We start from the raw sequence: 23,307 nt of genomic DNA, 5'->3' as shown, positions 1-23,307 counted from the left end.
AAGAAAGAGAAGGGTCACTGGTTCCTGTAATTTTGGGTTGCAGATTTGGGTCTGAGTGAATGGTGCCATTTAGCAAAATGTGTAGCAAAGGAGGAAAAGTAGGTTTTGGGAGAAGACTATTAGTTTAAGACTAGTACTGCTCAGCTTCCTAGCAGTATGGTAGACCGAATAACATACTTTTCCACTAAAACATTATATTCTGGATAAAACATTTTTAAATATACTTCTAAGGTCACAAGAACTAAGACATCGCCGAAGTCTCTCACTTCAAGTAGATCAACCAAGCATCAAAGGGTAAAGTAAAACCAGAGCTTCATGTGTAAGTAAGCACAACAGGTAGGTTGCCGAAAGAGCAAATGCTACAGGTTGAACATCCCTAATCTGAAAATCCAAAACTGAAAATACTCCAAAATTAGAAGCTTTTTGAGCACTGACATGATGCTCAAGGGAAAATGCTCATGATATTTAGATTAGGAAGGCTCAACCAGTATATATTCTGCAGAATATTCCAAAATTTGAAAGTGTCTGAAATTCAAAACACATCTGGTCCCAAGCATTTTGGATAAGGAATACTTCACCTGTAATATCACCACTGTGTTTAGAGACTAAGCCTTGGGTCAGTGGCAAGGTATAAGAGCCTGCATTCTCCCAGGACTTATTTGTAGGAGGAGCTAAAGTGGCCCTAGGAAGCCCTTTGGCTTCTGGCAGAAGCATCTGCAGATCCTTTCAGAAGGAAAGCATCTTCACTTTAGACCTTAGGATTTTCCTGACTAACATCAACCAAATCGGCATTCAGAATCAAAGATCTCCAGTCTTATCAGAAAACAAGCCACCAGGAGTTTGAGTCATCAGAAACAAGTAAAAGTCAACAGATTTAGGACCCTGAGGACATTAGATATTAGAATTATCTGATACAGAATATAAAATTACTAGGTATTAAATGTTTTAAGAAAGAAAACATGTAATCACAACTAAGTGCAAATTGACCAGGCAGATTTGGAAAACCAAGACCTAAGGGAACACTAGAACTGTTGAATGAAATAAATTAGAAATAGGTGAACTAGAAAAAAAGTTTGATGAAATTAAACAGAAAATAGCATAAGGGAGAAGAAAAACATGGAAGTAGTTGAAGGTCATGACAAGATCTCTTCTGAGTTCCAGAAAGATAATAAGAGCAAATGGTGTGGAGTACTGTTTGAAGATCTAATGTATACATAATTTCCAGAGAGAGTTTATGAATGACATAAATGGCCAGTGTTCCTTAAATCTAAGTAATTTATGGGCAGATAAGGGAAGCACAACATATAAAAAAAAATTCATACTAGACATAAGGAAACTTAATTCACTTAAAAAAAAAAATAAGAAGAAGACCATTTTTAAGAATAGCCAGAAAAAGGCAGATTGTTTATCAGACTGAGAGCTGATTTTCCAATGGCAACAATGGAAGCTGGAAATTAGTGGAAAAATATCTTCAAAATGCTAAGAGAAAATATTGACTGTATGCCAACAAAACTGTCGTTCAAGGAAAAAGCAAAATCTGCTTTCAGAAAAACCCAAACCTGATTTTACCACCGAAGATCTTTTCTAAGAAACTTCTTAAAGGATGTACCTCAGGAAGGAGAGATTCTAGGAGGAAGGGCTGAGACACAAAAAGGAACGATGAAGAAGCAAATTGGTAAACATGTAGATAAATCTCACTAATTAAAATTAAGTAGGCTGGGCACGGTGGCTGACGCCTGTAATCCCAGCACTCTGGGAGGCCGAGGTGGGTGCATCACCTGAGGTCAGGAGTTTAAGACCAGCTTGGCCAACATGGCAAAAGCTTGTCTCTACTACAAATACAAAAATTAGCCAGCTGTGGTGATGCACACCTGTAATCCCAGCTACTCGGGAGGCTGAGGTAGGAGAATTGCTCCAATCCAGGAGGCAGAGATTGCAGTGAGCCAGGATCAGACCAGTGCACTCCAGCCTAGGCGACAGAGTGAGACTGTTGTCTCAATTAAAAAAAAAAAAAAAAAAATTAATCGAGTTAAAAATTTAGTTCCTCAGTCATGCTAGTTAGCTGCATTTCAAGGCACATGTGCCTAATGGCTACTGTATTGAACAATACAAATATGGAACATTTCCATAATTGAAGAAAGTTCTGTTGAACAGCACTGTTGTAGAGCAGTGGAAGGGAAGATGCACTAAGATAGTCTCTGCAATGCGTTGATTGTAACATGCCATCTTTGTAAGAGCCACCATTATATGTTAACAATGTTAAGAAAAGCATTATCCCACATCTTTAAGATGCCACTAAAAAAAATAAGACATATCTCAAGATTACCTATATGAAAATGTAAAGAAATGTGTCTCTTGAGAGTGGATGCAGTATGGAGTTAGAGTGCTAGGGGGATAGAAGTCCAAGAATTGCAGTGCAGTAGATTTGGAGAGGTCTGGACCTGCATTTTGGGAGGCTGAGGTGGGCAGACCACCTGAGGTCAGGAGTTCAAGAGCAGCCTGGCCAACATAGTGAAACTGCATCTCTCCAAAAATTCAAAAATTAGCCAGGCGTGATGTCAGGCACCTGTAGTCCCAGCTACTCAGGAGGCTGAGGCAGGAGAATCACTTGAACCTGGAAGGTGGAGATTGCAGTGAGCCAAGATCTCGCCATTGCCCTCCAGCCTGGACAAGAGAATGAGACTCCATCTCAAAAAAAAAAAAAAAGAAAAATAAAAAGAAGGTGAGGAGGTGAGATGTTGCAGAGCTTCTTCTTTCAGGATAAGGCATATATATTACATCGGCTTGCTATGTATGATAGGAGAAGCAATGAAAATTGCAAAGCCTTTGGGAATTATTTTTGTCACTATATCGAAGAAGGCTTCATGAAGGCGTGATCTGAGTTCAGACCGGAGAAATCCAGGTCGGTTTCTGTCTATTAAATATCTGGGCTGGACCTTGAGGAATAAAGAATTGATACATCAGAGTAGTAGGGCAGGGCAGTATAGATAGAAGGAATGACTAATGAAAGCATGGAATTGTGGAAAGGTGTTAGCTTTGTCAATAATTCCTAATGACCTAGAATTCACTGTTTCCAGCTTCTTGCCAGGTAGTCTAGTTTTGATGAAGGAACATTATATTCCCTAAGATCAGAAGCATGCCTTTTACGAATCTTAACTTGGAAGGTAATCAAAATAACTGCAGACCTAGCCTACTACTTCTACTGCTTCCCCAATGCTCTAAACAGACAACACTTAATACATGTTTTTCACACTCTCTTGAATTATACAATTTATTAGTAAATTTGGGGATTTAAATTCAGAAAACATTAATGCCTATGGTATATTAATAAGATGAGTAGTCATATAACTTCTGTAGACTTGCATGGAAGAAAGATTGTAAGCTCGCTGAAGCTCACCAGATCAGAATGCTAAGAAAATATAGGACAGATAAGACCTGGATGAAAATCTCAGGCCCTTGATGTAAAAGCTGTGTAACACCAGTCAAGTTATTTTACCTTTTCATGCTCAAGTTTCTCCTTTTAAAAGCAGGCATGATGGCCGGGCGTGGTGGCTCACGCCTGTAGTCCCAGCACTTTGGGAGGCTGAGGCAGGTGGATTACCAGGTCAAGAGATCGAGACCATCCTGGTCAACATGGTGAAACCCCGTCTCTACTAAAAATACAAAAAATTAGCTGGGCATGGTGGCGCGTGCCTGTAATCCCAGCTACCCAGGACGCTGAGGCAGGAGAATTGCCTGAACCCAGGAGGTGGAGGTTGCAGTGAGCCGAGATTGCGCCATTGCACTCCAGCCTGGGTAACAAGAGTGAAACTCTGTCTCAGAAAAAAAAATAATAATAATAATAAAATAAAATAAATAAAAATAAAAGCAGGCATGATAACACTTCCTACCTCAGGATAGGTGTGAAGATTAATGAAAAGCACTCAGCAAAAACAGTTGCCCATTATTGTAATAAAAATATTACAATACTTTTTCTCATTAAGTAAATACAATAAATCAGTGGTTCCCAACTGTGGCTGTATTAACATCATCTGGGAGCAGTTGAGAAATGATGCAGAGTACTTGGGCTTTGTATTTTATGTAAGAACTCCAGTATATGAGTCCGTTTTCATACCGGTATGAAGAAATACTCGAGACTGGATAATTTATAAGGAAAAAGAGGTTTAATGGACTCACAGTTCCACCTGGCTGGGGATGCCTCACAATCGTGGTAGCAAAGGAGGAGCAAAGGCACGTCTTACTTGGGCAGGCATGTGTGCATGGGAATTACCCTTTATAAAACCATCAGATCTCATGAGACTTACTATCACAAGAACAGCATGGGAAAAACTTGCCCCCATGATTCAGTTACCTCCCACTGGGTCCCTCCCAGGACACATGGGGATTATGAGAGCTGCAATTCAAGATGAGAGTTGGGTGGGGACACAGTCAAATCATATCACCCAGGTTTGGGTACCCTTGCTCTGGAGTTGAGTAAGATCTTGGTCACTTTTCCCTGGATATTCGCTTTCTTCCTTACTATGCAATATTTTGAACATTGGATTTTAGTATTGTTGAGTGCATGGATTTTCAGATTATTAGAGATTAATGTGTAGATTTTCACGTCTGTGCCTTCCCTTCTTTTTCTTTGACTCCCCTTTCCTTAACCCTTTTCCCTCCATCCCATATTGAATCATTTGTACAGTAGGGCTGACATATCTTGCACAGCTTAGTTCAAGACTTTTAATTAAATAAAACAGAGTTTTTTTTTTTAAAAAAAGAAACTTTGCTAAGGCAGACTTTTGGCATGTTAAAGTTGAACTTGAGTTTAGTTTCTAGAATAAATAATTCAGGTTTTTTTTTTTACCCTTTAAAATAATGACTACAGGAAATACTTCTAAAATAACTGGTATTTCCCTTGTTAAAACTGGGGTTATTACTGGATACATTTCAGCATGTGTTCTTTTTTCTTGGGGTTAAAAAAAAGTGAGGGTGAGTGTTCCATTATATGGAACAGTTCTTTCTTGGTTACCTGTGATGAGTACCTATGATAGATTCTTTTTGAAATAAAATATTTTTTGATGAGCTGTCATTCAATTTTTATTCTTCTTTCCCAGACATTTTAACCTGTAAATGTATCAATACTATACATCTAAGTTTTATAATATAAATATTCGAAGACTTTTTTTTTAGTAAGTAAATGCAATAAATCCCAAAATAAAACAAATTTTCACAGCCACAGGAGGAGTGGACTCCAGTGTGTTTCTTCTTGCCTTGTCTGGTCATTTGGTCGTTTTGACATAGAAATTTCAGCTGTGTTGAATTGGCTTGGTGGATATTTCTGGAATCAGGCTTGGGAAGGAGAAACCTTCCCTGTGACATTAGAAAAAAACAAAAAAGGACAAGGCCGGGGGCGGGGATTACCTGAGATCAGGAGTTCAAGACCAGCCTGGCCAACATGTTGAAACCCCATCCCTACTAAAAATACAAAATCAGCCAAGTGTGGTGGCACGCGCCTGTAATCCCAGCTACTCGGGTGGCTGAGGCAGTTGCATTGCTTGAACCCAGGAGGTGGAGGTTGCCGTGAGATGAGACTATGCCACTGCACTCTAGCCTGGGAGACAAGAACTAAACTCCATCTCAAAGAAAAAAAAAATGCTGGCCAAACATTGAAGATCCTCAAATGATGGCAGTGTTTGGTTGCACATTTTGCCAGAGCCATTCATTGAAGCCAAAGACTAAGTAACATATGACCAAGGTTCTGAGTAACAAAGGATTTCACAATCTATGAATCAAATCCAGTTCTCATTTCTGTTTTGTCTTCTATGGAGAAAGACAATTTGGTGACTTCAGCAAGCTTCAGTGTACTTTTGTGATTCTTGGGTCAGAGGTTATTTTATCAGATTGCTACATTTAAACTTAACCCTCATTCTTTTACAAATGACTTTAAAGTGTTACTGGAACAACACTCACCACAAAGCTATTATTTCATTGTAAAATACCAACCAAGAACCCGATTCCGTTTGCCTGCTGCGGATATTGATGTTTAGTGTTAGAACTGAGGCATTGAGGGGAATAAATAAATGGTTGACATTGTGTTGCCTTCAGGATCCAGTCATGAGAATATATGATAGGGATTTGAGGAGTGGTTTGGGCTGGAGGAAAGCATTTTCTTTTTTCACCCAGCGCCTGACTTCTCGGTTGAGGCCGGACAGAGCCATTGTGTTTGCTCGGGCTCTCACAAAGCCAGATCACATCAGCGCGGGCTGCGGCTTTATGAGCAGCCTCACAGCTCATGCCTTTGTTGCTCTGCTGCACAGTCGAGAAAGGATGACGAGAAGGGAGCTCAATAAAGGCCTTTCAGGGAGTGTTTCTGAGTTTGTCATTGCCATCTGTCCTCCTCTCTCCCCTGACTTTTCAGGCTTTTCCCATTTTGTGCACCTCCTAGGTTTTTGATTGGTGTGGCATGGACGCCATAGGTAGACACTAAGCGAAAAGTGGAAGTAAGCAATGTTTCAAAGAAATAATCTTGAAGAAAAGAGAAAAAGGCCTCCCCATTCTCCAGGGCTGTGTGGACATAAGAGATGAAGGATTAGGATTATTTTAAGTATCAGTGACTGTGTTGTTTTCTTTCTTTCTTTCTTTATTTTTCTGAGATAGGGTCTCGCTCTCTTGCCCAGGCTGGAGGGCAGTGGTGAGATCTCAGCTCACTGCAGTCTCAAACACTCAGGATCAAGGAATCCTCTCACCTCAGCCTCCTGAATAGCTGGACCACAGGCATATGCCACCATGCCCAGCTAATTTTTTTTTTTTTTTGAGACAGACTCACTCTGTTGCCCAGGCTGGAGTACAGTGGCGCTGCCTCAGCTCACTGTAATCTCCTCCTCCTGGGTTTAAGTGATTCTCCTGCCTCAGCCACCTGAGTAGCTGTGCCACCATGCCTGGTTAATTTTTGTATTTTTAGTAGAGACAGGGTTTTGCCATGTTGGCCAGGCTGGTCTTGAACTCCTGGCCTCAAGTTATCTGCCTGCCTCAGCCTCCCAAAGTGCTGGGATTACAAGTCTGAGCCACCGTGACCAGTCTAATTTTTAAAAATTTTGGTAGAGGTAGGATCTTACTATGTTTCACAGGCTGGTTTCAAACTCCTGGGCTCAAGCAATCCTCTTGCCTCAGCCTCTCAAAGTGCTGGGATTACAGGTATGAGTCACTGTGTCTGGCATCTCTTAATTTTTGAAATGACTAATGTCTTTCCCTTAAGACATGGGTCATTTTGGAAGAAAAAGGCTACACTTGATGCCTTCAGACACTTATTATTTCTAACACTGGTGTGCATGCATCTTTCTTGTCTCTCACAGGTGGTGGTGCAGGTGTAGTTTTATCTTGTTGAAAGCCTTTTGTTCTTATTTGAGCGTTGGGACTGTAGTGTTATCAACAAGGCCAGTCCTAGGACCAGAAAGTTTTCGGTATGATAGGCAGTTTCTGTTCAGGACACCTGCTGCCCAAGCACAGTGCACTCATTGTTTCTTCAGTTGAACATGTTCTGGGCAGAGCCATGCCTTTTTTAGCCTAGGCTTGAGTCTTCACTTTTTCTCCTGCATACATTTCATTTCTGGTAGAATAAATTTCTGTCTTGTTCTTCTGGTTTTGCAGGTATTAATTTAATACCTGCACGTGATTTGTGCAAATTTTATTTCCAAGAGTGCGTGCTAAAATATCATAGTGGTAGAAAGAGCACTTGGTCAAAGTGGAGGCAAATGGTCTGGAATCTCATTCCTGCTTTGCTGGCTGTGTGGCTAAGGGAAAGATTTTACCTCTCTGGGCACAGGCTTCTTGGAGCAATGGGTTGCCAAGGCCCCTAGTGTAAAGATTCTGCCACTGTGTCTTGTGTTTTTCAGGATGCTAAGAGCAGAAGAAATGAGTGTGGCAGGGGTCATTAAGGGCCCTGCTTCTGTGAGTAGTTAACACCAGGAGGTAATCTTTTCTTTATTGATTTAATTTATTTATGTATTTGAGACAAGGTCTCACTCTGTCTCCCACACTGGAGTATGGTGACGTGATCATGGCTCACTGCAGCCTTGATTTCCCAGGCTGTAGTGATCTTCCCACCTAAGCCTCCTGAATAGCTGGGGCCACAGGTGTGTGCCAACATGCCCAGCTGATTTTTTAAATTTTTGTAGAGACAAGGTCCCTCTTTGTTGCCCAGTCTGGTCTTGAATGCCTGGGCTCAAGTGATCCTCTGGCCTCAGCCTCCCTCAACCGTAAGCCACCGCTGCCCAGGATGCAATAGGTAAGAGAGGGAAATAACTGTGGTTCTCTGTCGGGGCAAGTTTGCAGAGTAAAAATAATTTTTTTATTTCTAGGAAAGTGTTTTTCATCACTGGAAGTGTTACTGGACACTTGGGTTTTGAACATCTAAATTAAGAACTTCAGTGATCAGACAAATATTTCTTCATTTATTAACTCTGTTCAGATGAGGCAGACCAAGGATTGGGCTAATGTAGCATAGATACCCCATTTCTGATTTGCATTCCTGCAGTCTTAAAAGAAACCCCTTATTTACAAATACTCTAATTCTACACACAATACATGTTAATTGTAGAAAATTTGGAAAACACCAAAAAGAAAATACAAATAGCTTCCCATTCCGTAACTCAGAAGTGCTGTTGTTCACACTTAGGTGTCTTTAGATTATATGCACTCAGCTTGTAGAACAGCATTGGGATCATACCATGCACATATAATTTGATATCTTGCTTTTTTTCTATGTTCCTTTTGAGATGATTTTTGGGACTGAGGTTTCAACTGAAAGTAGAGATTAATGTAATATTTTGCTTGGCACACTTGTGACGAGGACTGTTTTGACTTACAGAAATAGACTGTGGACCCTGTATCTGAAAATAACATTTCTCCTGTCCCCTCTTGAATAGGCTTTCAATATTTGGCATATATAGATGTTGTCATAACTTACTATTATTAACAAATGAAGACTTCTTAATCTGTTAGCTCTTATTATTCACTAATTGCTTGCATAAGATTCCCTGATTGAGTTTTCTGTGCCAGAATTGCTAGCTGCACCACCAGTGAGCATAAGTTATGTCAACACTGGTTTTCTGGAAGCCCCAATTCCTCTGGCTAAACATGGTAGTGCCTGTGGGCTAGGCCACATGCTTGGCACTAGGATAGTTAAGGAATTCCTTTTGCCCAGTCATATTATACATTTGATAATTTATGATTTACTTGTTGAATATTGGTTTCATATATAATTTCCTCTATTAGGAAATGAAAGATTATTCGTTTCCCCTTTGGATTATATAGCCTTTAATATTTTCTGTTACACCCTCACATTGCAGTGTAAATATATTCTAAATCCTGAACCACATTAGAATTTTCTCATAGCCCCCACTTCTGCGTCTTTTTGTGGTACCCTTTGAAGTCCTGAAATGTTTTATATTTGAGATTAAATCTGGGTTTCGCTTTACTTTTTAAAGCATATTGAGCAAGTTAATTTTCTGTTTGAGTTCCTAAGGGGAATGATTCCAGCCCTCTGTGTCCCAAGAATTCAGACTGAACCCTGCCAGAACATTCCTGTGGTTTTCCACGGGGCAGATCAGTGTGCTCATGAAATTTTAGTTGTCGCGCGTGTTTTCCATGGTTAATTAAAACATCTGGCTTTTCAGTTTTCCACAAACAGAGCATAATCACTAGGCCAAACCTTTTCAATAAATAATTAAATACTTTAATCCTCCCCTCAGAATAGCCCACACTTGTCTTTAGGATACCTTGTAAGCAGTTATCTGTGTTCATTAATGATTTTGAATGTTTGGAAGATGTTTGAGGTTATCCTGCCAAATATGTGCCCTTGAGAGAGAGAAAGTTCGTGACTTTGAGTCCTTATAATGGCTTTTGGCCTTTGCCCCCCCCCCCCAGGTTGGATTTGCTGTGGGCGAGCTGCTGCGGTCTGTAGCCAAGCATGCTGTGGTTAGATCTGCCCAGCCGTGGAACAGAAACATTTGCTGGATGGAAAATCCATAAAAGAAAGCTCCTGTGAAAAGCTGAGGCCGACAATAATTTAAGCAAAATCAGGTTGGTATAAGAGAGGCTGGATAAAGTGGATTGGGCTGGATAGGGAAAAGTTGTTTGGTTCCTTCCATGCGCGTTGTGGAGACCCACCCCAAATGACTATTTTCAGTTACTGCGAGAGTCCCAGCATTGTGTAAATTGCAAATATAGTCTGACAGCCTTTTGTGTATGTTGTCTTCCTTTTCCTCCCTTCCTTTTTCCCCTCCTCTGTCCCAGCCTCCTCCACATCTTCCTCTCCTCTCTCAGAGAAGAGAGGAGAGCCTTGGCACAAATATTGAAAGAAGCCACAACCAGAAGCCACCTATACCAACCTCAATTATCTCGGCTTTATTTTGGAGAGAAAGCTTTATTTTGGATGCGTTCAGCCTCCTGGAGTTGCATTTGTACTTTCAAAGACTTGCATTCATTTGTGTTTTCACACTTTGAAGTGTGGGGCATGGAGACCTGCCATTTCTGTTGGAGTAATTCTGGCTGTGAGCTTCTGGTCTGCTTGGCCAGATTTTATGTACTCTTATCTTTCCCCAAACAAAAGTCACCAACACATTCATTTTCTGCAGTGTGTGCATTTGGCATTAAGATACTTATATATGACAGGGGAGGAGAAATGTCCTGAAAAACATAGGTGTTTAAATAAATGCAAAATAGCCTCACTGTGGGCCAGGAGAATGAAACAGCATGGATAACCCCATATGAAGCAGAAAAGTGAAAATAATTCATTTTGAAAACATATATTGTACAGGGACAGACATTGCAGACCATTTCTATTGGACATTTAGTGAGTAAGTCAGCTTTCTACATAAGCAATCTTTCAGAATCTGTGAAGTAGAGAAGGTTGACTTTGTCCAGCCTGTATCCTTCCTCCATCTTTTAATAAATCATCCAGATTTTCCCTGGGCAATTGCCCTTGCCTCATTTTCACCCTGTGTAGTTAGAGGAGGTGACCCTGCTGACTCAGTTATGGGCATGTAACATGAGCATGGCCAGTGATATGGTTTGGCTGTGTCCCCAACCAGATCTCATCTTGAATTGTAACTCTCATGATTCCCACGTCATGGGAGGAGCCCGGTGGGAAGTGATTGAATTATGGGGGTGGATTTTTCCTGTGCTGTTCTTGTGATAGGGAATAAGTCTCATGAGATCTGATGGTTTTAAAAATGGGAGTTTCCCTGCACAAGCGCTCTCTTTTTTTTGCCTGCTGCCATCCATGCAAGACCTGACTAGCTCCTCCTTGCCTCCCACCATAATTGTGAGGCTGCCCCAGCCACATGGAACTGCAAGTCCATTGAACCTCTTTCTTCTGTAAAATGCCCAGTCTCAGGTATATCTTTATCAGCAGTGTGAAAATGGACTAATACAGCCGGTAAGGGTCACAGCTGTCTATGGAGGGGCCCTAGTACTCTCATTGCAACTATTGAAGAGGTTTTGCCTTTGGGAGTTTGTTAAGCTGGAGCTGCTATTGGCCATTTTTACTATGACTTAGGGAAAGCCTTACTGAGGATGACAACACAGGAGAAATCAAAGCAGGGAGATGAAGGAAAAGAGATTGGGAGGAAGAGAAGTGAAGACACACACACACACACACACACACACACACACACACACACACACATTTTTGTCCTATAATTCAGCAGTGCCTAAACCCAGCATCTCCTGTTTCCTTTTCCTGGCAGGTTAGCTAGTGAATCTGAGTTAGGTGTCTGTCTCTTACATCCAAAACATCCTAATTGGTGCTGCCTTGTAGGAGTGAGGTCTTAGTGTAAAATGACTGTGGCATAGTCCCAGTCTTTAGGGACTCATGGTGTAGGGCAGCAGTCTGCAACTTTTTTTGGCATGAGGGACTAATTTTGTGGAAGACAATTTTTCCAAATGGCGGGTAGGGTGTGGGGAGATGGTTTCAGGATGATTCAAGCACATTACATTTATCTCTATTATTATTACTACATTATTTTCTATAATGAAATAATTTTGCAATAATGTAGAATCAGGGGGAGCCCTGAGCTTGCTTTCCTGCAACTAGATGGTCCCATCTGGGGATGATGAGAAACAGTAATGGATCATGAGGCATTAGATTCTCATAGGAAGTGTACAACCTAGATACCTTACATGTGCAGTTCATGCTAGGATCTGTGCTCGTATGAAAATCTAATGCTGCCACTCATTTGTTGGGAGTGGGAGCTCAGGAGGTAACGTGAGCGATGGGGAACGGCTGTAAATACAAATGAAACTCTGCTCACTTGCCCACTGCTCAGCTCCTGTATGCAGCCTGGTTCCTAACAGGCCATGGACTGGTACCAGGGACTCCTGGTGTAGGGGATAGGCCAGATAAATATTCATATGACTGATAAGCAGTGTGACAATGTATCTCTAGAGGTAAGAACAAAGTTTTATGGGAACAGAGATGGAATTAGGAATTCTGTTGGGTGGTAGACTAGCAGAGTGGGCTATTATTTAACAAGGGAGAAAAAGGATTAAGTCTTTAGGAACATTTTAAAAAAATAGATTTAATCCAATTACTTGCTTTTCCAGTCTAACAGAAGGAAAAGCTTTCCAGAGCCTATAGTTAAGTAAATTGCAGATAAGGAAGATAATTTCAGAGGTTGGTAGTAGTAGAATCTTGTTTATTTACTCTGAATACAATTGTTTAAGGCCTAGCCAAATGAGAGGTTATCAGAAAGCCATCTGGAGTTAATTTTAACATGACAAGGTAACAGCTGCTGTTCTCACCAGAGCCTCAATCAGCTTTCTGTTCTATGGAGAATTAAATGAATTTAAAGACTTATTTCCTCTTTTTAGTGATAAAGTTTTCATTATTATTTTTTGTAATTACACTTTGTTTTGGGGAAATTTATGTTACAGAAAATTTGTTTAGAAAGTAGAGTTTCCATATAACTCCCACTGCCAGTTTCCTATATTATTAATTAATTTCCTATATTATTAATATCTAGTGTGGTGTATTTATTATAATTGGTGAGCCAATATTGATATATTTTCATTACTAAAATCTATAGTTTATATTAAATTTACTCTTTGTCTTATATGCTCTATGAGCTTTCATAAATATGTAACTTGTATTTCCATTACAGTATCATACAAAATAGTTTCACGGGCATAAAAGAATTCCATATTTGGCCAGATGCAGTAACTCATACCTATAATCCCAACACTTTGGAAGGCCGAGGCAAGAGATGAGACCAGCCTGACCAATATGGTGAAACCTTATATCTACTAAAAATACAAAAATTAGCTGGGCATGGTGGCCTGTGCCTGTAATCCCAGCTACTCCGGAGGCTGAGGCAGGAGAACTGCTTGAACCCAGGAGGTGGAGGTTGCAGTGAACTGAGATCGTGCCACTGCAGTCCAGCCTGGGGACACAGTGAAACTCTCTATCCAAAAAAAAAAAAAAAAAAAAATCCCGTATTCTACCTGTTCATTTCTTCTTTCTGAACCCTTGGCCACTGTTCATCTTTTTCTTTTTTTTTTCTTCTCTTTTTTTCCTAGCAAACAATATTCTATCACAACTGTTCATCTTTTTTACTGTCCTCATAGTATTGCTTTTTCCACAATGCCGTATAGTTAGAATGACACAATAGGTAGACTTTTTAGGTTGGCTTTTTCACTTACCAATGTGCATTCAGGATTCCTCCATGTCTTTTCATGAATTGATAGTTCACTTTTTTTTAAAACACTGAATAATATTCCATTATATGGTTGTTCCACAGTTTATCCATTCACCTATGGAAGGATATCTTGGTTGCTTCCAAGTTTTGGCAGTTGTGAATAATACTGCTGGAAACATTCATGTGCAGGTTTTTACATGGATAAGTTTTTAACTCATTTGAGTTTCTCACCATTACATATGATGTTAGTTCTAGATTTTTCGTAAATGTTCTTTATCAAGTTGACAAATTTCCCCTCTATTTCTAGTTTGCTGAGAGTTTTTATTATGAAAGAGTGTTGGATTTTATCAGGTGCTTTTTCTGCAACTATTCATATGATCATGATTTTCTTCTTTAGCTTATTCATAGGATGGATGATATTAATTGATTTTTGAATGTTGAACCAGCCTTTTGATAGGGATTATGTTGACTTTCTAGGTCAGTATTAAGAGCTTTGATACATGAACATAGGATGTGTTTCCTTTTCTTTCAGTCTTCTTTAATTTCTTTCAACAGTGTTGTATTGCTTTTAGGGTGCAAGTCTAATACTTCCATGTTAAATTTATTCCTAAGTATTTTTTTTCTTTTTGATGCCTTTATAAATCAAGAAAGTAATTATCTTCAAAGTATTTGTAGCTCATGTATAGAAATGCAATTGGTTTCTGTATAATGATCTTGTTTCCTGCAACCAAGTTGAACCCGTTTATCAGCACTGATAATTTTTTATGTGTATGACTTTCCTAGTATTTTCTATATACCAGATTATGTCATCTGAAGATACAGTTTTATTTCTTATCCAATCTGTATGTTGTATTATTTATTTTTACAGTGATTTGAAAACTTGACTGTGATGTGAGAAATACAAAGTTATGTGCTTTACAGTTTCCAGTGAAATCATTCTGTCACGTAGCTTTTTGATAAGAACAAAAGATGATAAAGATGAAATTTGTCCTCTCAAAGTTGACTTGTTCATTCAGTCATTAAGCTTCTTAGTCACTCCTATATCTTCTTTGGACAGATGATCACTTTTTTTATGATTACTACTTTAAGTTCTGGAGTACATGTGCAGAATGTGCAGGTTTGTTACTTAGGTATATACGTGCCATGGTGGTTTGCTGCACCCATCAACCCATCATCTACATTCGGTATTTCTCCTAATGCTATCCATCCCGTAGCCCTCCACCACTGACAGGCCCCAGTATGTAATATTCGCCCCACCGTGTTCACGTGTTCTCATTGTTCAACTCCCACTTAGGAATGAGAACATGCAGTATTTCGTTTTCTGTTCTAGTATTAGTTTGCTGAGAATGGTAGTTTCCAGCTTCATCCCTGTCTCTGCAAACGACATGAACTCATCCTTTTTTATGGCCTTATAGTATTCCATAGTGTATATGTGTCACATTTTCTTTATCCAGTCTATCATTGATGTACATTTGGATTGGTTCCAAGTCTTTGTTATTGTGAACAGTGTGGCAGTAAACATATATATGCATGTATCTTTATAGTAGAATGATTTATAATCCTTTGGGTATATATCCAATAATGGGATTGCTGGGTCAAATGGTATTCCTAGTTCTAGATCCTTGAGGTATTGCCACACTGTCTTCCACAATGGTTGAACTAATTTACACTCCCACCAACCATGTAAAAGCATTCCTGTTTCTCCACATCCTCTCTAGCATCTGTTGTTTTCAACGTTTTAATGATCTCCATTCTAACTGGCGTGAGATGTTATCTCAATGTGGGTTTGATTTGAATTTCTCTAATGACCAGTGATCATGAGCTTTTCTTCATATGTTAGCTGTATAAATGTCCTCTTTCGAGAAGTATCTGTTCATATCCTTTGCCCACTTTTTGATGGGGTTGTTTGTTTTTTTTTCTTGTAAATCTGTTTAAGTTTTTTGTAGATTTCCCCATTTTTATATTGCGTTATTTGTCTCTCTTTGTATATAGTTGGATATAAGCCCTTTATTGGATATATGATTTCCACATGTTTTCTTCTAGGCGCTAGTTGTTTAATGGTGTCTTTCCCTCCAACAGTGAAATACTGTAAATTTTAATTATTGATAAATTGCATCAAATATGGGAAACTGTGTGTTTATAAACTTATTTTCTTTATGGTGCTGTTTGGTGCTTAGAAGTTTTTAATTGTAACAAAGTTCAGTTTATCATTATTTTTCTTTAAAAGCTCATGATTGTGATGTTTCTAAAAACTCGTTAGTGAATCAAAGCTCTTTAAAAGTTTCTCTGTTTCTTTCTAAAACTTTTTTTTTTGGATGGAGTCTTACTCTGTCACCAGGCTGGAGTACAGTGGTGGGATCTCGGGTCACAGCAACCTCCATCTCCTTGATTCAAGTGATTCTCCTGCCTCAGCCTCCCAAGTAGCTGGGAGTACAGGCACCTGCCACCATGCCTGGCTAATTTTTTGTATTTTTAATAGAGATGAGGTTTTACTGTGTTAGCCAGGATGATCTCGATCTCCTGACCTTGTGATCTGCTTTCCTCCGCATGCCTGGCCTCTTTCTAAAACTTTATTGTTTTACCCTTTACATTTTGATCTTTAATTTATTTGGGGTCAATTTTTGTGTATGGTGTGAGGTTTGGGTCTATGTTTATTTTGTTTGGTTTATTTATTTTTTATTTTAATTTTTTTTTGCATATATGTCCCAGCACCATTTGCAGAAAAGACTAATCTTTACCCATGGACTTGACTTTTTTTGTAGCAAATCAATTGACCAGAAATGTAAGGGCTTTCTTTCTGTACTCTCAATTCTGTTCCATTGGTTTACCATCTGTCCTTATGCTAGTACCACACTGTACTTAGGTTTTTGCAATGCAATTTTTCTATGAAAAAAATTAGTTTAATCCATTTAAAAAATGCTGTTGGCCGGGCGCGGTGGCTCAAGCCTGTAATCCCAGCACTTTGGGAGGCCGAGGCGGGTGGATCACGAGGTCGATAGATCGAGACCATCCTGGTCAACATGGTGAAACCCCGTCTCTACTAAAGATACAAAAAATTAGCTGGGCATGGTGGCGCGTGCCTGTAATCCCAGCTACTCAGGAGGCTGAGACAGGAGAATTGCCTGAACCCAGGAGGCGGAGGTTGCGGTGAGCCGAGATCGCGCCATTGCACTCCAGCCTGGGTAACAAGAGCGAAACTCCATCTCAAAAAAAAAAAAAAAATGCTGTTGTACCTTTGCTACTTTTCCTCTCTGTTCTTTATGAGTCATTCTGTTAAAAGTACTAGTATTTGGTGATTTCTCTTTGGGATAATTATAGAAATCTAATATGGTAGATGACAATGTGGAATCAATCAAGATGCATTTTCCAAAAAAAAAAAAAATAAAATAAATGCATTTTCCAGATTACTATATGTATGACTTTAAGTAGTGCTTTGTTTTTCATAAAAGTGATAATCATTTTTATGCCTGTTCTGCATTTGAATAAAACAGATTAAGTTTTTCATTATCTCTGTCTTAATCATTGCCAGTAACTACTAAGTAAAGGATTTTCAAGGCTGGCATATTATTTCAAGTATTTTCATTAATGGTGACGTGAATGGATCTTATATCACAAAACTATTATTTTACTAAATAGAAAACCTATGAATTAAAATGTCTTGTGTGGGTACGGTAACATAGTATAGTTCTATGTGTTTTATGAAAGTTGGACATTTGTCATAGTATAAAATGCTGGCTATATTTTTATATTTACCTATTCTGTTTTTATCTTTGTATTAGTATGATTCTCAATAGCTAACTGTGAAGACATTAAAATAATTATATTAGAAATGTGAAAATTGCAAATTTGTATATTTTATTTAGTTATAACTGTTATGGATGCATAAACATTGAAAAGGAAATTTTTTAAAAGTCAGTGCTTTATTGTGATGTTTGGGATCTAGTTGACTACTTTGTCTTGTTTTCTTATAAAATTATAATTTTGTTTGGGGCATGACTTATTTTTAATGTGAAAAAAATCTAAATGTAGTCTTGGCGAAATGCAGAGATGTTTCCCTTCTCTGGCATGTAGCTGAGCTGACTATTGCTGCTGGGCTTTAATTGGAGATTTCAGTCACGCTATTAGATTTGGAACTTGTTTTCTGCAGTGCCATTATTAGGTCAAGCCATGCCTCCTGGTTCCCGGAGGGCTCAGTTCTCAGGATGGCTTATCTGCTTCCTGCTTTCTTTGTAATCTTCTCATTTCAACCTGGGTAGACCAGCTTGATGGCAACTGACGTGTGTGTTAGTTACCTGGCCCTTTTACTTTCCTGGGAAGTCCTTTGGCTGATAATATTATTTCCTAAAAACATACATATAGAGCAACATGGAATTATTCTTTTTATTGTTCATTTAAAGGCAAAGCCATGGGCAAGCTTTCATTTATAAATCTAGGTCCCTGGAAATAGGTGTTATGAAACTTTTAACCCAGTTACTTCTTTAAATCTTTTCTTTTTTTCTGTTGCCCCTTTTAACATCTTTGTGACTTATTCACAGAATGACTCCATGAGGAGTATAAATATGGTCTTCTTGTTCTTGTTTTCTTTTGGGAACTGAATCAAAATATGGCTGGGTGAGGATAACCTCGTAACCGTCGTTTACTTTGAGTAGAGCCTTTTGCCAGCTGAGGTTGGGATTCTGAATGACTGAACCACTGAAGTTTGAGTTGTGGTACAATTACATTCGTGAAGGCTTTGGCCTGTTTATGATCATTTGTTGCAGATGAAGCAAAATCAGATCAACCTAGTTACATTCACTGAGTCAACACCAGAATGAAGAGAGTATCTGGGGACTGGGTGTGGTGGCATGTATCTGTAGTCCCAGCTATTCAGGAGGCTGAGGCAAGAGAATTGCTTAAGTCCAGGAGCTTGAGACAGCCTGGGCAACATAGTAAGACCCAGATCCTGTCTCAAAAGAAAAGAATGCCTAATGCCTGGAACTTGCTTCTTTAGTACAACCAAAATTTAGTATACGTCTATGATGAGGATGTTTATGATAAATACATTAACGGAGTTTGGAATAATATATCTTTTAATACTTGTCTTTTTTATGTTAAATAATCTATGAAGTATGGGTTTCCTTTAAAAGCTTTCAAAGATACCATATGTGAGTGACCCACAGTTATTTATTTTAATGTAATTACTGATACAAGAACAAACAGTACTTTCTCAGTTTCATAATCTGTGATGCATAAAATATTTAATTTGATTATATTATTCAAATAAGATCTATACGAATGACATCATAACTATTCAAAGTTTCTGAAATTTCCAAATTGATTATTATCTACTCAAATAAGCATTGATCCTTGGTTTCATTCATAAACCAAAATAGTCTACTGGTTTGGATAGTGTCTATGTAAAAGCACCTAACAATTTATAAAAAACCAAGTATCAACATTGGTCTGGCTTGCATTAAAAAATCTTTGTTTGCAGTTTGCTAGTGTACTCTCTGTAAGGATGAAAGAAAATAGTTTTCAATGTAATCATCATGCATCTGAGGCCCTTTGAGGACAGCTTTTAGAATCATAGTAACTATGCTGTGCTTGGTCTCATAAGGGTGATTTTTTTTTTTGAGGGCTCAAGGATATAGTTAATTTGTTACTGCTGTGGCTTTTTTCTGGTGTCTGGTTAAAGTATCACAGAGTCTATGAAAAGTAAGACAGTAATTAGTTACTTCAGGAATGAATTCTCTCAGAAGTAAAAAGTCTGGAGTTCCAACCTTGACTTTAGTTCCTTGATTATTCTAAAATAGAATTATTCTAAGATAGGATTGAAAATGACCACTAGTCTTGAGCAGGCATTAACATATAGGTGATAAGGAATGTTGAGTTTGTGTTATTTCGGTGCAAATCAGTTAAAATTCCAAGTGAGAGAGGTTGAATGTGTGGTTTGCTAAGTACTAAGCACTTTGTCAGTATCTTATCGGGGTGGAGCCAGGAGACGGGGTGGAGCGAGGAGACGGGGTGGAGCGAGGAGATGGGGCAGACTTCATTTCATCCTTAACAACAGTCATTTGAGAGAGACAGTGTTACCCAGTTTTAGAGAAGCTCAGGATTGGAGAGATCGATTTTTGTTCAACAATCTTACATCTACTAATTTAAATTTGCATCCAGATGTTCAGAAACTCCTTGATGTAGTTGCATAAATCAAAGCACTGCCCATGAAGTAGTTCATGCAGAGCAAACTCTTTCTATATGTATCTCTCTTTATATATTTTTATTATTATAAGTAATAAGATAATAAAATCCTAAACATAATATATGAATAGAATGCTTTGACATTTTCAAGGAGACAGTGGTTAATTTGAATGTAGGTTAATTTGGAAAAGTGGCATTTTGTGGATTTTCAAGCATTTTTGCCTGAGAAAACATCTCATTAGACCCTTAGAGGTAGAAAGAGAAATGAAGGGAATGTTTAAAAAGTTTGTCCTGGCTGGGCACGGTGGCTCACACCTGTAATCCCAGCCCTTCATGGGGCTGAGGCAGGAGGGTCACTTGAGGTCAGGAGTTCCATACCAGCCTGGACAACATAGGGAGAACCTATCTTTACAAAAAATAAAATAATAAAAAAAAATTAGCCAGGTATAAGGCACATATCTATAAACCTAGCCACTCAAGAGGCTGACGTGGAGGACCGCTTAAGCCCAGGAGGTCAAGATTATAGTGAGCAATGATGGAGCCACTGTATTTCAGCTTGGGTGACAGAGCAAGATTCTCTAGAAAAAAGGAAAGTGTGTTCTGGGTTTTATAGCTAGGTATGTGGCCCAGCCATCCACTCCATCAACTTGCTGTGAATTACTCAGAGGTATTTTGGTGGCTGGGGGAATCAGATACTCCTAAGCAGCTGCTTAGAGAAGGAAGGAAGAAGATAAGCCTTGGACATTCCTGGCTTCCCCTCCCCGTTACTCTGCACTCCTTGTTTGGAGCTGCCTAGAATTTTTCGATGGGGAGAGAGGGACCAAGGTATTTACCTCTATGATGGTTTGAGAGTCTGGTCAATCTCTTACTTTCCTAGTAATCTCAACTGATAGTATTCTTAGTTAAGTACCTAGTAGATGTTAATCCCTTTCTGCCTTTTCTGGAGCTGTGTCTGCCTCTTAGATACACAGTATAGAAACTAACAAATGGAAAGGTTAAGCTATACAGAACCCTTTCCAAAGCTGTGATTGCCAACCTTCAGCTTTTTATAGACATTTTTGGTTTGATTCACAGAGTCTGTGTTGTCTAGAAGAGCTTGACTTGTTCTGCTAGGGGTTGGTTGATTGTCTAGCAGTTCTGAGATGGCAGTTTGAGGCATAGCAGGTCAGTTGTGATACTTATAACACATGCAAAAAAGGAACTTCTGTTTGAGATTAAATGATCTTCTGAAATAGACACACAAAAGCAATTTGGTGATGTCTTTCAGAACTTAAAATCACCAGCAATGTCATAAATATGTTCACTTAAAACTGTGCCAAGATATTTATATGTTATATTGTAGCATGTTTGTAAAGAATGAAGTAGTTCTGTATGTATGCTCCTTTGGAAAGAGTTATAAGATATATATATACACACATGTATACATATATATATAATTAAAAAAATGTTTTGTAGAATCATGTGATTACCATTTCCTTTTGTATAATTTTTTTTAAAAAAAAAGGTATATATGCTGGTGCATGCATTTTTTTCCCTAAAAAAGATGTACAGTACCACTGTTAATAAACTGGAAAACTTTTCTTTTTCTTTCTTTTCTGTATAATTTGAATTTTCTATCTATATTCATTTATTTTTCAATCCTTTAAAAAAAATCAGGGGCTAGCTAGGCAGTATGATTATGTACTGTTTTGCTTTTAGTTTTAATGTATTTTATAAAACCCTACTAAATGTTTTTTTAAAACATTGCAATTTTTTTCTAATGTTCATTTGTCAATTTTTCTTGTCCTCTGGGAGTTCAGAGGAAGTAAGCAATTTTTGTGGGAAGAGTGGTTAAGCATATAGCTAGCAAATGTTCTCATGAAAGCTTGTTAATTAAAACATGGAGTTGAAAAATAGAAAGGAAAAAGGTATTTCCCAAATGTAGTTTGAAGGACAAAGAATCTGATCTTGCTGAAGTGTGTTTGAAGGTGTACCTTTATGCTCAGTTTGTTTGCTTTCAAAGGAGCTTGGGACTGAATTGTATTTGCTTTTCAGACTGCAGGGCTGGAGGAGGCCATGGAAGCCTCCAGAATCTGATTGCTAATCAAGAAAGCTGTTTGCTAAGAAAGGCCTGCCTGTTTGGACTTGAAGTGATGACTGATGCAGAGATAAAGTCAGTGTGACTTTTTAAATGTCTTTTGACTTCTGTGTTCAGATTTTGCTTTTCTCTTAATTAAAACCTTTCGACAAAGGTTGCAGGTCAAAGGAGATGACTCCTCTAAACTCTTCTGGTAGCAATAGCTGCTTAACTCTTGAGGTCTTGATACGCTTATCTGGAGACTCTTGTGTTCGTTTTTCTGTGGTGTGATTTACCTCCTTTGGTCTTCGCTTGAATGCTGAAATTTAATAATAGATACGAAGATGGAAATTTTTCTTTAGAATGTAGACGATCGTAGTCTGGAGAAGAAAGGCATTATGCTAGCCATTATCCATATTTCAATATTTAATACCTAACATTTGTTTGTTTGTTTTTGAGAAGGAGCCTCGCTCTGTCACACCCAGGCTGGAAAGCAATGGCATGATTTCAGCTTACTGCAACCTCCACTTCCCAGGGGGTTCAAGTGATTCGCCTGCCTCAGCCTCCTGAGTAGCTGGGACTACAGGCCTGTGCCACCATGCCTGGCTAATTTTTGTGTTTTTAGTAGAGACGGGGTTTCACCATTTTGGCCAGAATGGTCTTGAACTCCTGACCTCAGGTATTCCACCTGCCTCAGCTGCCCAAACTGCTGGGCTTATAGATGTGAGCCACAGTGCCCAGCTTTATTTTTAAAAATCAGTAAACAATGTTATTTTTCTAATTTCATAAGAATTTTAGAAACGTATTTTCCTAAAATGGTTTGTTAAATACCTCATCCAACTCAGCAATATTTATTTTTGCTGTATCTACTTCTCTTTATAACTTCTGTGCTGATATCTGACCTTAAACTTGGTCATGCCAGGAATCATAGCCCCTATATTTCAAGGCATGTGAACCAAAATATAGGAATTTTAATCTATTAGGGAGATTGAGGAGACAGTTTCTAAAATACATATATATGTATGTATATGTTTGTGTGTATATGTAATTAATTATATTTATAATATAGAAAAGTCTAAAATACCACCATTGTCACTTGATATCATAAATGAGGAAAAACTGATATTATCTTCAGTACATACTCAGTTCCCAAAAGAATCTGATAATTTAAAAATTCAAGATAATCAGTACCTAATATAGGGATAGCAAACTCAAATGCTAACAAGACAGGGACCCAACAGAAAGTAAACCAGTGAAGTTGGGCATAGAGTGGAGAAAAAGGCCACAGCTACCACTCAGCTTCCCGCTTCTGCTGTTCAGGAATGAGGCTCCAGTGTAGCACGATCTGCTTATACCTCAAGAGAAGGCAGAAACGTGGAGCTTTGTGAGTGCCCCCAT

General features: G+C 38.6%; 1 protein-coding gene across 12 annotated transcripts in view; it reads left to right on the top strand.

Moving 5' to 3' along the window:
* APBB2 (amyloid beta precursor protein binding family B member 2) overlaps positions 1-23,307 on the top strand; it is a 410,561-nt gene that overhangs the window by 60,646 nt on the left and 326,608 nt on the right. For 11 of the 12 annotated variants that reach the window (XM_074396050.1, XM_074396052.1, XM_074396056.1 and 8 more), the window contains exon 2: positions 9,907-10,062. The exons of the other annotated variant lie outside the window; for it this stretch is intronic. The gene's annotated coding sequence lies outside the window, so the exon portion shown is untranslated. The remainder of the gene's footprint in view (positions 1-9,906; positions 10,063-23,307) is intronic. 12 annotated transcript variants of the gene reach the window in all.

Source organism: Saimiri boliviensis, chromosome 3, assembly GCF_048565385.1.
Source record: "Saimiri boliviensis isolate mSaiBol1 chromosome 3, mSaiBol1.pri, whole genome shotgun sequence".
NCBI classification, from domain to species: Eukaryota; Metazoa; Chordata; class Mammalia; order Primates; family Cebidae; genus Saimiri; species Saimiri boliviensis.
Note: the sequence above shows the minus strand (reverse complement) of the source record. Positions and strands in the feature narration are given on the sequence as shown.